We start from the raw sequence: 15,511 nt of genomic DNA, 5'->3' as shown, positions 1-15,511 counted from the left end.
GAAAGAAAGAAAGAAAGAAAGAAAGAAAGAAAGAAAGAAAGAAAGAAAGAAAGAAAGAAAGAAAGAAAGAAAGAAAGAAAGAGAAATGCTTGGGGTGTGTAGGTGGCACAGTGAAAAGAGCACTGGCCCTGAAGTCAGGAGGACCTCAGTTCAAATTCAGCCTCAGACACTTAACATTTACTACCCATGTGACCTTGGACAAGTCACTTAACCCCATTGCCCTGCCTTCCCCCTCTTCAAAAAAAAAGAGAGACCTGCTGAAGCGAAAAGGGGAAAGAGAGGAGGTAAGCACCTAGTAAATGTCGATTGTGTGCTAAGTGCTTTACAAATCCTATCTCATTTGAGAAGAGGGCTAAGGCCTGAGTTCAAATTTTGGAAGTGGGAAGAAGCAGAGAAGTCCTGTGAAGCATATAAAGGGGCGATCAGAGTGGTAGGAGGAGAATCCTAAGAGTCTTGTGTCACAGAACCCAAGGGAACAGAAAGTAGAAAGGAGAGAGTAGTCCACAGTATCAAATCCAGCAGAGTTCAAAGAGGATAAGGACTGAAAAAAGATCTTTGGATCTGGTGGTTAAAATGCTATTAGTGGTTTTATAAAGAGCAGTTTCAATGGAATAGTGGAGCTAGTGAAAGTTGAAGAGTGAGTGAGTGGGCAATATGGAAGTGGAGTCAGTGAATGGAAACTCTCTGATTTATTTATTTATTTAAATGAGAAAGAGACAGAGACAGAGAGAGAGCGAGAGAGACAGAGACAGAGAGAGAAACAGAGAGACAGAGACAGAGACTGAAGACAGAGAGACAGAGAGAAGTAATGAAGGTGGAAGCAGCAGGATCAAGGAAAGCATCTCTTCCAACATCTTCATTCTCATTACCACCATCCTAGTCTAGAACCTTAATATCTCACGGATTACTATGATAGCATCCAGACTCCTTTCTTTCACCCTCTCTTCTCTCCAATCTGTCATTCATACCACCACTATCAAATGATCCTCCTTAAAAATAATTTTTATCAATCACAAGCTCAAGAGTTGAAAGGGATGTCAGAAACAATCTAGTTCAAACACCAAATGAACCCCTCTACAATAAGTGCTCATTCAAGATTCGCCCAGAAACCATTAGTGAATGAAAACTGGCTCCATGTGCATCCCCATGCATATCATCCCCCTTTTGGACAGAACTAATCATCAGAAAGCCTTTTCTTACATGGAGACTCAATCAATCTCTTCTGCAATCTGACCCACTGCTCCAAGTTAATTAAGCACAGCAAAACTAATCCTTTTCCCATATGATTGGCCTCCAAATACCTGGGGACAGTTGTCATGTCCCTTTCATGTCTTATCTTCTCCAAACTAAATACCCTTAGTTTCTTCAACCAGTCATCATTGGACATCATGGGACATTTTTCAACCAGTCATACAACATCAAAGAGCACTATCTTGGTCATCATCTTCTAGACCAGGGGTTCTTCATCTTTTTACTTTTTTTTTTGTCGTAGACCACTTTAGCAGGAAGTCTGGTGAAACCTATGAACCCCTGGTGAAAACAATGTTTTTAAATAATTAAAAGAAATGCAAAATTTCAGTTAGAGTTTAGTAAAAACAGAAATGGATTTTATTCCCATTCAAGATTGTAGACCCTCTGAAATTTAGTCATGATTTTTACCATTATTGTGAAATAAATAAATTTATTGAATTTTCATTGAATTTTTAAATTTTTATTTCACTTTCATTTTATTATTTCATTTTTAATTTATTTTATTATTAAATTTTATTTTAATTGTTTATTTAAAAATAATAAATAAATAAGGTTAAGAACCCCTGCTATGGTCAATGTCCTTCCAAAAAATGTGATAAAACAATACTACAAAGATAATAAGACTAGGGCAAAACACAGAATGTTCTAGATACCTCTATTATGATCCAGGATAAAATATAAAATCCTCTGTTTGGCATCCAAAGCCCTTTATAACCTGCCCCATCTTACCTTTCCAATCTCCCCTTATTCTCCCTTCTCTCTCACATACTCCAGACTACTGATTCTGACTTCGTTGCTGTTCCTCCAATAAGATTCTCTGTATTCCAACTTCAAGCATATTCACTGGCTGCCCCAAATGCTTGGAATTCTCTTCCTCCTTGTGTCCACTTCCTAGCCTCTCTGGCTTCTTTGAAGTCCCAGCTAAAATGCCATTTTCTACAAGAAGACTTTCCTGATCACCCTTAAAACTAGTGTCTACCCTATGAGATTATCTCCAGTTGATCCTGTATATATCTTTTTTGTACATAGTTGTTCACATATTATCTCTACCATTAAACTTAAAGTTCCTTGAGAACAAGACTGTCTTTGCCTTTCTTTGTATCTCCAGTACTTAGTACAGTGCCTCCTTACAAACAGTAGGCACTTAATAAATGCTTGCTGACTGACTGCCTATGCCTCTCTTATGCAGCCTAAGATTGCATTAGCTGTTTGGCTATCTGATAGCACTGTTAACTCATATTGAAGTCCACTAAAACCTCTAGATGGTTTTCTTTTTTTAAATATTATTTTTATTGATACTCTTTTTCTTAAATCACCTTCATTTATGAACATAATCCTCCTCCATACCCCTATTCACTAAGTTCTCCCTTACAACAAAAAAATTAAAACAGAAAAAAATCAGTTTAACAAAACAAGTCAACGTTTTGACCAAATCTAACCATATATGCAATATTCCACAAATATGGTCTTCTACCTGTACAAAAAGGGAAAAGACGTTCGTTTTCTCAATTCTTCAGGTCCAAACTTAGTCACTGTAATCATACAACAATCATGGATTTTTTGTTGTTATTCTTTCCAATTGAACTGTTACAGTCTTAGTTTATATTTTTCCCTGCTCTTCTCAGTTCCCTATGTATTTCTTCAGATTTCTCCCCATGCTTCTATTAATTTTTTACGTTCATCATTTCTCACAGTGCAGCAATAATCCTCCATATCCAGATACCACAATTTGTTTGGCCATTCTCCAAGCAAGGAGCATCCACTTTGTTTTTAGTTCTTTGCTATCATGAAACAAGTGTTGCTATAAATATTTTGGTATATATGTGACCTTTCTTTCTGTCTTTGGCCTCCTCAGGACACATATCTAGCAATGGCATTTCTGGGTCAGGGGGTATGGACCAGGGGTGAAGAACCTGTAGCCTCGAGGCCACATGTGGCCCTCTGACTGAATCCAAACTTTATCTTGTTCTGTGAAGTTTGGATTCCGTCAAAGGCCTGCACTTGAGGACCTAGAGGGCCATATGTGACCTCGAGGCTGCAGGTTCCCCACCCCTGGTATAGACATTTTAGTCACTGTCTTAGAATGATTCCAAATTGCTTTCCAGATTAGTCAGGCCAATTCATACCTCAACCTCCAGTATGTTAAAGAGCCTGTATTTCCATAGTCTTCCATTTCTTGCCATCTTTAACCATTTTCTGGATGTGAGGTAAAAGTTTAGTGTTGCTTTAATTCACATATTTCTTATAATAAGTGATTAGGAATCATCTTTAGATGATAGTTATACTTGTCAGTTCTTTTAAGAATTGTTTATTCTTGCCTTTGACCCACCGAATAGCTAGCTCCTGGTCTTCAATGTTTGTCTTAATTACGTGCATAGCTTAGGTATTGGACCCTAAGAACTTTGACATATTTTCTCAGTTGACACTTTTCCTTCTTACCTATTTGTATTGACTTTTGTTCCTGCAAAAGTTTTTCAATTTCAAATAATCAAAATTATCTTTTTCCTCCTTTAGGATAACTTGTCTCTTATTTGGTTAAGAACTCTCTCCTTAGCCATAGCTATGAAAGATTCCTGATCGTGTTCTCTTCTCATTTTTTATGGTATAACATTTCATATATTTAAGTCATATATCATTGGTCTAAACCGAATTTCTGCCAAAACTTTCCAGTTTTTCCAGCAGCTCTTGCTGAATAGTTATTTCCCCCCCAAACAGTTTATTACATCAGGCTTATTGAACATTGGATTCTCCCAGATCTTCATCACAAGAATTGTTATCCATTATATAGCCACAATACTCTCATCACATACAACCCACTATGGCCATTTTGGTTCCTGACTCAGTCAACTGACTTATTTTCTCTCCTTATCAGTAAAATTCTCATCTGCAAATCTGATAAACATGCTGTATTGCCTTGGTCCCACAGTCATTTATGAAAATGTGGCATACAACTCTAATAAAGATCTCCCTCTAAGCTGACATGAAGTCACCAATGATTATTCCTTAGGCCCAGTCATTCAACCAATCCTGAATTGACTATCATGTAACTTACATTTCTACATCTCATGAATCAATGAATAAATCAATTTATTAAGTTCTATGTGCCAGACACTAAAGTGCTAGGTATTGAAATCAAACAGCCCCTGACATCAAACAGGCTTTCCATTGGATCAAGATAGATACCATGTACATATATATGCACATATAAAATTAGACAAAATGAATAGAAGCTAAGTATTGAGAGTATAATTGGAATGACTTAGGAAAGTCCTCACGCATAAGATAGTGATTGAATTGTATCCTGCAGGAGACTGGGGTTTCCAAGAACCGCATTAGAAACTTTGTCAAATCCTTTACTCAAATGTGGATAGATTCCACCTCTAAAGCATTTTCCCAATCTATCACTTCCATAATGTTGTCAAAGAAAGATAGAAAGTGAGTCTGGCAGGACCTCTTCTTAAGAAAGTCATGCTTGTTCTTAATGATCAGCCCTTCCTTTAAAAAAAAAACTAAGTTTTTAGTGATATTTTCTATTTCTTATATCCTTATACTTATCCCAGGAATCTTTCTCTCTTTTTATTTCCAAGAGAATCATCCCATATAACAAATAGAATTTTTTTAGAGAGGAAAAATTAACCAGTACAACTGATCAATAAAATGAAAAAGCCTGAAAATACGAACAATGTATTACACTTGTAATACAATGCATTGCATCTCCTACCTCCCAAAATGGGTGATTTGGGGGTATATTCTCACATCTTTTCATTCAAGTAGTACTTATCTTGCTGAAATGGCTTACTATTTTCTTCACCAGCTCATTTTACAGATGAGGAAACTGAGGCACCCAGGGTTAAGCAACTTGCCCAGAGTCACATAGTTTAAGGCCAGATTTTAACTCAGGTCTTCCTGACTCCAGTCCCAGCAAACACTGGATTATTGAATTATATTGTTTCTGATTCTCCATGTTTAGTCGGTTCCAGTGACCTATATCTCTATGTTTTTAACCAGTATCAGATGGTTTTAATGACTGCGGCTTTATAACACAGTGTGACGTGTTAACATGCTATTTCTCCTTCATCCCTACTTCTTTTCATCATTTCCCTTGATATTCCACATCTTTTTTTTTCTAAATGAATTTTCTTATTATTTTATCAAGTTCCATAAAGTATACCTTTGTTAATTTGATCAGTAAAGCATCAAAAGCATAAATCAGTCTTGGTAGTATTGTCATTTTTGTTATATTGGTTTAGCCTAACCATGAGCACTGAATATTTTTCTGGCTCAGTTCTACACAACTTGCAGTGCAGGCTGCTTGATGCATGCCAAAGAATTTTGGGGGGCCTGCATAGGTAGAGGAAATCTTTTGGCATGTCAAGTGCCATAAGTTGTGCAGGCCTGCTGTAGCTATTGAAGTAGTTCTTATTTCTTTAAGGTATACTTTGTACACAAATCTATACAAGTCTTTTGTGTGCTTTGGTAGGTTAATCCCCAGATATTTTATGCATTTTATAGTTATTTGGAATGGGATTTTCATAAGGAACTTATCAAAGTTGAACTATTTACATTCCTACATGGAAAAACAATAATTGTAACTTATGAAACTTTTCTCAGTGTGAAAATAGTTGAAGAGAATAGAAATATATATGTATACATATATATATATGTCTATATATGAGGGTATATGGGCATATGAATACATATCTTTACAGGTATTCAAAGATATAGGGCACAGGACCAATTTAACAGGAAGGTATGATACTTAAAAGGTTAAATTAAGAGGTGAGAGAGGAATATAATGAGAGGATATGGAGAGAGACAGAATGGGGTAAAATATCTCATATAGAAGAAGCAAGGGAAAATGGTTACAATGGAGGCGAAGAATAGGAAGGCAAAAGGGAATGGGTCAACCTTATTCCCATTGAATTTGGCTTGAAGAGGGAATGAAATACACACTAAATAGGGGATCTCACCCTCCAGGAGAGTAGGGGGGGAAGGGGGTGAGAGGGGAGATGATGGAAGGGAGGGCAGACGGGGGGGAGGGAAGTTGGAAGCACCCACTTTTGAAAAGGAATGGGATCAAAGTAGAGAATAGAATAAGTGGGAGGTGGGATAGGAGGGAGAGAAATATAGTCAGTCTTTTACAATATATCTACTATGTTATTGTTTTGCATTAGCCACATATGTACAACCTATACTGAACTGCTTATCTTCCCAGTAACAGTGGGTGACAAGGGAGGAAGGGAATGAATCTGGAATTCAAAGTTTTAAAATCAAATGTTAAAATATACATATATATATTATTAATACTATTTTACATGAAATTGGGAAATAAAATATACAGGCTCTGGGGCATAGAGATCCACCATGCCCTACTGGAAAAGTTGAAAGGGGTATAGGAGAAAATATGGGAGAGAGCAGGTTGGAGCAGGGGATATCCTGTGGGACTGCTATTTTGGGGCGGTGGGTAGGGGAAACATGGGGAGAAAATTTGTAACAAAATCTGGTGGAAATGAATGATGTAAATCAGAAAAAATTTAAAAATTAATTAATAATAATAAAAGAAAAAAGGAATAGCAAGATAAGAGCAATTATGATTAACACACGCACACACACACACACACATATATATATACACATATTTGCAATCATCACTGATGCAGGGAAGCACCAACACCTGACCACACAAGCTGGGGAATCCCGCTACAGCCGTCAGGGTCCCACACGGGAGGGTCCCAGGCAGGACGTCTCCTCCATGGGTGAGATTCCAATTTGGGGTCTGAATCTTACAGTTTAAGTAGTGCTGAGAACAAAGAGGGCATCCTGCCAGGTGTTTTTGCAAGCGTCATATCTTGTGTGAGGCCTGGGATGGAGGCTGATTCCTCCAAGGCCTCCCCAAAAGCAATGTTTCCTTTGCATGGTTATTTCCCGGAGTTGGGCAGTTATCATATCTCTTCTCAAGGATGTGGCCAGCATCCCAGGAGAGGAGCAGCCCTCGCGTCCTCAGGATCCTCCGTGCCCAAACAGCTTGGGGTTATGGAGAGGTCATATCGAGTTGGGGCCTCGGTTGGTATCATCTTATTCGTCTCAGGGGGGCTGACCTTGCCCCTTCATGGTATCATCAGTTTCCTTTTCACTGAACTAATACATTGGGTAATGTCTTTTAATTTTTACTTACATGCTCTATAATTCAAAATATAGTACAGATAATTTCTGACAAACTCTTTTTTTGGATTTATGTAGAGCTTCTCTATGACCATTCTTACTTATCATTGAATTGAATGCTGAGGTCCTTTTGAAGTCTAAATCTATCACCTTTCTCTTTTCCCCAGTATGTTTTTAAAGGTCATTTGGGGGTAGTCTTTCATATATTTCACCCACCTTAGCTCATTTTGGACTTTTGTGCTGTTCACGCCATTCTGAGAGGACCATGCCACTCTTTTGCATTCATCTTCCCTTACCGACCCTTGAATTGATTTTTAAAAAGGGTTTTAAAAATCTTAATTGACCTACTAGGCAGCTGACATCTTATGATCTATAAGGACTAATCTTAGCCCTGGAGAACAGAAGATGAATGACACTTGGATCTTCCTCGTAGAGGAACAATATTGGACAATGAATGTGGTACAGTGGACAGAATGTCACATACAGGAGCTTTATCAGTTGATTTGAACTATTTTTGTTTGTTACCAGGGAAGGTTTTGGAGGGGAAAAATATATTGGTAAATAATTGTGATGTAAAGACAAAATATATCAGTAAAACAAAAAAAAAATCCTGCTTCCTCCTTACTCACCTGTCTGTAGGCTCTTCTCTTTCTGAGACAATAGGGGGTCAACTTCCCCTCATTTCTAGTTTTTGATATGACCCCAGCACATCAAATATTCCTCTCTACCCTCTTCTTCCCTCTCCCTTCTTACCCACCCTCCTATTTTAGAATGTACTCTCACCAAAACCATATCACACAGTATAAGCCTATACTATCTCAGCCCTACTTTCTAATGCCAGATCATCTTGACTTCAGCCTTTATCCCTGTCTCCCATACGTTTAGAAAAAGAATTTTTTATTGGTCTCTGTTGCCACTCTGTTACTGTTGCTGTCATCGGCTGTGTTGTTTACTCACCCTTCCTGCATTTCTGTTGTTCGGATGTTCAAGAAGCAAATAATCTCTTCAGTTCTGGTTTCCTTTCTAAAAATGTTTCACACCCTCAACAAGTTTTGGTATAGGAATGTGATGGAATACCAATGTGCTGTAAGAAATAACGAAGGGGAGAGTTTCAGAAAAACATGGAAAGACCTATATGACCTGATGTAAAGTGAAGTGAGCAGAACCAGAAGAAGAATCTACATGCTAACAGAAGCATAGTAAAGATAAGCAACTTTGAAAGACTTAGTAATTCTGATCATCACAATGACCTACCACATTTCCAAAGGACTCATGATGAAACATGTTGACCAATTCCAAATGGAGAACTGATGGACTCGGAGTGTAGAATAAAGTATATTTTCCTTCGTCACCTTTTTCTTTGTTTTTTTTTTTTGGAAGACGGCTAATGCAGAAATTAGTTTTACATGACTGTACATATTTGAAATAGGTTTTGTTTTTCTTGCCTTCATATTGGATAGGGGAGAATACAAGGGGAGTAAGAGAATTTGGAACCAAAAACAAAGAATAAAAAATATGTCTGTAGCTAAAAAATAAGTAATTGTTTAAAACTATCTCAAACACCTTTTTATTATTGAATGTCCATCTTTTTTTATTCATGGTTAAGCACAGATTTGCAGGGTGGGTCATCCTGGACTACTTTCTAAACTCCATTGCTCTATAGAATACGTTATTCTATACCCTCCTTCTTCTGTTGGGTGTAGAATAATCTTTCAATATACAAATTTCTGAGAGGTCTTTCTTTTGATCATTTGCAGAACTTGTTTCTAAATGGGACTGTGAAATTTATCTACTGTATGTCTTAGAGTTGGCAGTCTTGGTCTGTTTGTCTTCTGGAGGCCATCTCTGAATTCTTTCAACTGGAATTTAATTTTCTGTGTCCAGAAGTTCTGGGAAATTCTCTTCTATTATTTCCTGTATTATGGTGGTGAGGTTTTTTGCCCTGTCATATTCTGGGAGACCCTATGACCCTTAGGTTTTTCCTGTGCATCCTGCCTTCAAGATGAGCAGGTTTTGCTTACATAGTGAGCATATCTTCTTTTAATGCTGTTCCCTCTTTGCTTCTCTTCTAGGCTGTCCTTTACTTCTGTGAATATTTGCATTCCCCATCTATTTTTCTCTTTGGTCTCTCTTGTGTCACTTGCCATTACAGATTCCATTTTTCTATTCCACATATTATTTTTGCTGGGCAGGCCATAAATTCTGCTCTCATCATTCTCACATCTCTTTTGAATCACTCAGGAAAGAATACTCTATAACTCTATGTTCCCTTCACATTCCATAGTGTCCTCTGTCTCATCAAGTGTAGGATGATTTTCCTTTCTTTTTTAGTACTTATTCATAGATGCCTGAATTCATTTACTAGATCTAGGTCCAGATTTTCCTTCTGCTTGTTTTCAGCACTATTGTCAGATGCCTTCAATGAGGACAAAAATAGCATCAAGGTCATGGTGGTAAATTATTTAACTTGAAAAGGCTACAAACCAAGACTAAAGTGGAAGGAAAGTTGGTACATGACTTCGTTTGCAGATGATTGTGCACTCCATGCAGCCTCTGAGGCTGAGATGCCACAAAATATGGATCAATTCTCTGCTGCCTGTGCTAATTCTGGTCTAACAATTAACACTAAGAAAACAGAGGGTCTCCAACAGACATCACCTCACTGTCCATACATGGAACTATTGGTTACAGCAAATGGAGAAATTCTGAATGCTGTGGATAAGTTCACACATAGACAATGAGGGTGATGCACACACTACCAGAACTAGCTCAGTGTTTGGGAAGCTCCAGAGGAAAGTGTGGGAGACAACATGACTAATGTGTAAATATGGTTAGCATGATTGTACATGTTTACCCTATATCAGATTGCTTACTGTGTTGGTGAGGGGTGAGAAAAGGGAGAGAGAGAAAAATGTGGAAATCAAAATTTTACAAAAATCAGTGTTGAAAACTACCTTCACATGTAATTGGGAAAAATACTATTAAACTGACATTGCGGTATCAGACACCGAGGTCCTTTCTCAAGCTAAACTGCCAAGCATTCAGACTCTACTGCAGAGGGTGAAACTCTGATGAGCTGAACACATTGTTCAAATGCCAAATGTGCATTTGCCTGAAAGACTATTTTATGGACAACTTATACAGGGCAGGTGCTTACATGGAGGTCAGAAGTGATATAAGGACACTTTCAAGGTCTCTCTGAAGAACTCTGGAATCAATTGTGAGACGTGGGAGACACTGACAAAGGACTGCTCAGCATGGCATGCCCACATCAAAGAAGGTACCATGCTGTGTGAGCAAAACAGAATTGCTGTAAGATATGTATCTTTAGATATCTCCACTCCAAATCTTCATCTGGACTATTTGTGCCCAACCTGTGGTAGAGCTTTCTGAGCTCGTATGGTTTGATCACACTGTACCTTGGACACACTGTACCTTGACCTCAACATAATGGTGTACTTTTGGTCCCCTTTGAGAATAAAGGACAAAAATAATTTTCTTTTATTTTATAGTATTTATTCACAGATGCCTGAATTAATTTACTAGATCTAGAGGCCAGATTTTCTTTTGCTGTTAATGTTTTCCCTATTAATTTATTTGCTTAGATTCAAGGTCTTTAAATTTTCTTCTTCCTGGTATCTTTGGTAATTTCAGTCTTTGTTTCCTGATCTTCTGCTGTTTACTTTCTGACTCCGTCCCCTATAGTGAGGTGGTTTTCTTGGGGATTGGATCTCGAAGCATCTGAGCCTCTTCCCATATTGGGCAATTCATAGTTCACAGTCTAGGGCTCTTCTCTGATGTCTTTTGGGTAATCAGAACTAGCCCCAATGGGATGCTGTGCTCTTTCCCTTAGGTTTGGGGGAGTGCTTCACAGCCAGCCCCCCACATGAACAGTGTTCTATTCTGGTGACTCGTCCCCCTCCCTCTGTTCCTCAATTCTCTACCCCAGCACTGGTGGTTCAGAAAGTTGCTGTGCTGGTACTACAGGACTATCTGTTGTCATGCTCTCTGTCAGGGCCTGAGCAAACGTCTATAACCTGGAGTTGGGGTCTCCACAGCACTGAAAAGAGGAAAAGGGGAGCTAGGCTATAGGAGTATGTCTCACTATAAGCCTATATTTTGGGTCTTTTGATCTTTTAGTGTAGCCTCATTGCCAGAAGTGTAGTTTTTGAGGGTGGAATGTTGAGTGAGCTCAGGGAAAGTGAGCTGTCAGTTCCTGGGGTTTTCTTTGAGGGGGGGGGAGCGGTTTGCCTTCTTTTGGATTCTGGGTGTCCTAGACCATGGAAAAAGCTGAAGTTGCTTAATCTCTGGTGCATACTTTCTGTTTTTCGGAGGTTTGAGAAGTCAACAGCCATCAGAGAAAATATCTAGTCTGCCATGCTGCTGCTCAAGTGATCTGAAACTCCTCATTGCTTCCTTTTTATGAGTGTTCATAAAACATCCCCTTAATTATACATTCTAGAATTTGGTGAGGAAGTGAAGTGAAGTTCACTAATCCATCATTTGTAGACTTTTTTTTTTTAAATTGGGACATTTTTGAAAATTCAAACAGAATGTTTTCTGTAATTCTGCAGCCCCGTTCTTGTATTCTGTAATTCTGCAGCCCCGTTCTTGTATTCTGTAATTCTGCAGCCCCGTTCAGCTGGTTCTTTTAGGATCAAGGGTTATAATTCATATGGAACGAATGGTCTGAACTCATTAGGAGCAGCAAGGTGTTCTCTTAGTCCCTCCTCACTTATCTTGGCTATCACTTTCATCTTGGTCATTTTTCTTGTCCTTTATAATGCAGAGATCATTCTCGACATCAGAGAAATCAAAGGCAAATGGAGTCGTGGAGTTCTGTCTTCTCTCCAGCATTTATTATCATTATCTCAACCACCCTGAGTAGGCTTGTTGGCTCTTCCTCATCATGACTAAAAACAAAAGACTTTCTTGTTCTTCCTCAGCCTCACTGCCTGTTTCAACATCGGCACAAGTTTTCTATTGCCTGCTAGATCAAACCCAACCTCATCACAGTAGCATTTGGGGCTCTCTAATCTGCCCCAAACTTCTCTCTTCACCTCTTCTCCATAGACTCTGCTGTTCAGCCAGGCCACCTGTTTACTGTCTCTCCCTACCCTGATTATGTGGTTGGAAATATCAAAGAACCTAATGCATCCAAGATGGTTTCGCAGTGTAAAAAGTGCTGACATCGATGTGCTGCTTTATGATTTGCAACATTCTTTATATACATCTCTCATTTGATCTCCATGACAGTTCCTTGGAAGCAGATGCTATTAATATCATTCTCATTTTACAGATAATTTGGCAACTGGGACTCAGCAGTGAAGTAAATATGTGTATCTGAGGCAGGATTTGAACTCAGGTTTTACTGATTCTCAATCCAGTTCCTAAGCCACTTTGTCACACTGCTCCTCATCTGATGCTGATAATAACCCCAGGAAGAAAGTTCTAGGATCTCAGGTTCATTGCTTTAGAACTGGAAGGCTACTCTAGGTATTCTGACCTTCAACTTACAGATGAGGGCACTGAGCTTTAGAGAGGTCAAATGAGTTGGCCAAGGTGACGCAGCTCAGAAGCATCAGAAGTGAGATTCATCCCCTGATCTGCTGATCCTAGGCCCTGTCCCCTGTTGCTCAAATGTAAGACATTGTTCTTAATGTTATGTAGTGAATGACATTCCATCTGACTCACTAGGTCTCTTTCCCATATAGACTCCCCACTCCAGATATTATGTTCTGCCCACCATACCACTTTTGATAAATTTCCTAATTTCCTCCATTTTCTCCTTCATATAACTTCCAATTTTCAAGACAACTTCATGGAGGCCTGTTTTATTATTGTTTTGGGGTAAGCATTACCTATTGTCTTTAGTGCCAAAAGATAAAGAATGATCCATAACCTAGTCCATATCCTTCATGGAAGAGAGGAACGGCCCACTTGATGTCTATGTCAATGAATATCCCCAGACTATCAAATATTCCAAGGGTATGTTACCATGACTAAAATAATCAAAACAGACTGCAGTTACCACTGCAAAAAAAACAACCTCACTGGCTGGGGAACTAGTTGTATATGGTATACAAAGCTAAGAAACGATGTCCTCCATCCACTGTTTGACACATGTGACAGTTTCAATGAGGTGTTTTAAAGCCTTCTAAATAAGATTAATAGCTTCAGAACCCACATAAAACTTAGAAAGTGCCTTTCCTTCAATTAGTGAAAGTTTAGGATTAATGACAACACCCTCATTATGATTTTCCTTTAAACCCAGAGATGATCCATTTCTTATTCTACCTCAACTTTCCCAAACTGATTATGAAGAGCTCTCTCCCATCTTGACCTGTAGGAATTCTTAGACAGAAAGTCTACATGCAATAATTGCTAGAGGGCCACCAAACAACCAGGAAGAACTAGGTTCAGGTCTGGCTTTTAACACATATTATGTGATAATGGGCAAGTCATTTAACTTCTCAGTGCCCTGAACAACAATCTAAAACTACAAGCTACAAGAACTGCCCACCTGCATCTGTGCATAGAGTTTCTAAACTTCACTAGTGAAATCCCCCTCGCCCTCCCCAAATTTTTTAGCCATTACTTGTTATACTTTAACTCAAAATCTCCTTTCTGTGACCTCCTTCAAATCTCTCCGTCCCTTGTCATTTTTCTCTTTCAGACATACCCTCCAGTGTTCTTCTGTGTTTGTCTCCCCCCATAAAAGTCAGTCCACCAAAGGACAAGAATGGCCTAAAGCAAAGAGAAGCACAGCATCAGGGTAATGCTGTGACTCTCTGGGGGTAGCCTTTAATGTGACCCTGAGGCTTGGCACCACTGGGCACTTTATATTTGCTTAGTCAACCTTGTGAAATTTACATTTCTATGGTGTTCCATTGGAAACTCAGAGTTTCCCAGTTCAAAGAAAGAAAGATGGCTCTGGAAATTGGCACAATGTAGGTAATAAAGAGCCCCAGAATGCATTCCACTCTGGAGTAGGTTTCCCATCTCAGAGTTTGCATTGGGACGAAGCATTTTAAAGGTGGTTCTCCAAGTATTACACTAACCAAACATGTTCTTTTCATCCTCCATACCTAGAATTCAGAGGGAACCTTGCTGGCCAACAAATCATCTTTCCCATAGCTGTTGAATAAATCAGTATCTTTCTTTTCCAGAAATCAACTCATTCCAGAAAAAGAAGCATGAACTTTGTGAAAAGCTGTTGTTTTGAGGGAAGGGTACAAGTCTCTATACAAAATGGGAAGCTACTTGATCACTGGCAGACCTCAAAATTCAAAATTTAAACACTATCTCAAAGAAATATGATGCCAGACAGAGGAAGAGACAGAGGACATGGGACTGAACCCTGGCTCTGCCATGTGCTACTTGTGAGGCCTGGAGTAAATCACTTCCCTCTGGTCTTCAGTGCCCTCCTCTGTAAACTGAGGGGTTGGTCTAGCTGGCCTCTAAGCTGGCCTCCAAGGACTCTGCCAGCTCTAAATTCATGACCCTATGTCTCTCCCCATATGTACTGCTCTACACTCAGAATCACAGGGTGACTAATTGTTTCCAAACTGACAGGGGAGAAGCTCCACTGACCCTCTGTGAGCCCCCACCCCCAACTCAGGAATCTCAGATTCTATGTGACTTAGAGAATGAGGGGAAAAAACCAGGAAAGGAGATCAAAAAAGGATGCTCATCCAGGTCAGAGCAACGCCATGGAAGCCAAGGGAGAAAAGGCTGTACAGAAGGAGGTGACAGTCAACAAAGTTAAATGATGCTAAAATGAGAGTCAGTCAACATTTATTAAGCTCTTACTCTGTGCTAGGAAGCACCAAAGATACAAGGAAAAGCAAAAACACTGTTTCTGTCCTTAAGAGCTCATAACCTAATGGGAGAGATGCCAAGGAGACAATGCTGTACAAACATGGCAGTCGGAAGGCATTCTAGAAAGGGACGGCATCCGAAATGGGGGAACCAGGACAGGTCTTCTGCAGAAGGTGGACTCAAGCTGAGTCTTGAAGGAGGCCTAAGAAACCAAAAAGGCAGAGGGGAGGGGAAAGGGAATTCCAGGCATGAGGGACACAAAGTTAAAGGGCTTGGA

General features: G+C 39.2%; 1 long non-coding RNA gene across 1 annotated transcript in view; it reads right to left on the bottom strand.

The window, feature by feature from the left end:
* LOC138143894 (uncharacterized) overlaps positions 1–15,511 on the bottom strand; it is a 62,314-nt gene that overhangs the window by 28,558 nt on the left and 18,245 nt on the right. Inside the window, exon 2 of the long non-coding RNA XR_011163819.1 lies at positions 8,371–8,497. This is a non-coding gene — a long non-coding RNA (uncharacterized lncRNA). The remainder of the gene's footprint in view (positions 1–8,370; positions 8,498–15,511) is intronic.

This window comes from Petaurus breviceps, unplaced genomic scaffold (genome assembly GCF_028583685.1).
Source record: "Petaurus breviceps papuanus isolate PSGF00001 unplaced genomic scaffold, PetGlider_PUasm1.0 90681, whole genome shotgun sequence".
Lineage (NCBI taxonomy): Eukaryota > Metazoa > Chordata > Mammalia > Diprotodontia > Petauridae > Petaurus > Petaurus breviceps.
Note: the sequence above shows the minus strand (reverse complement) of the source record. Positions and strands in the feature narration are given on the sequence as shown.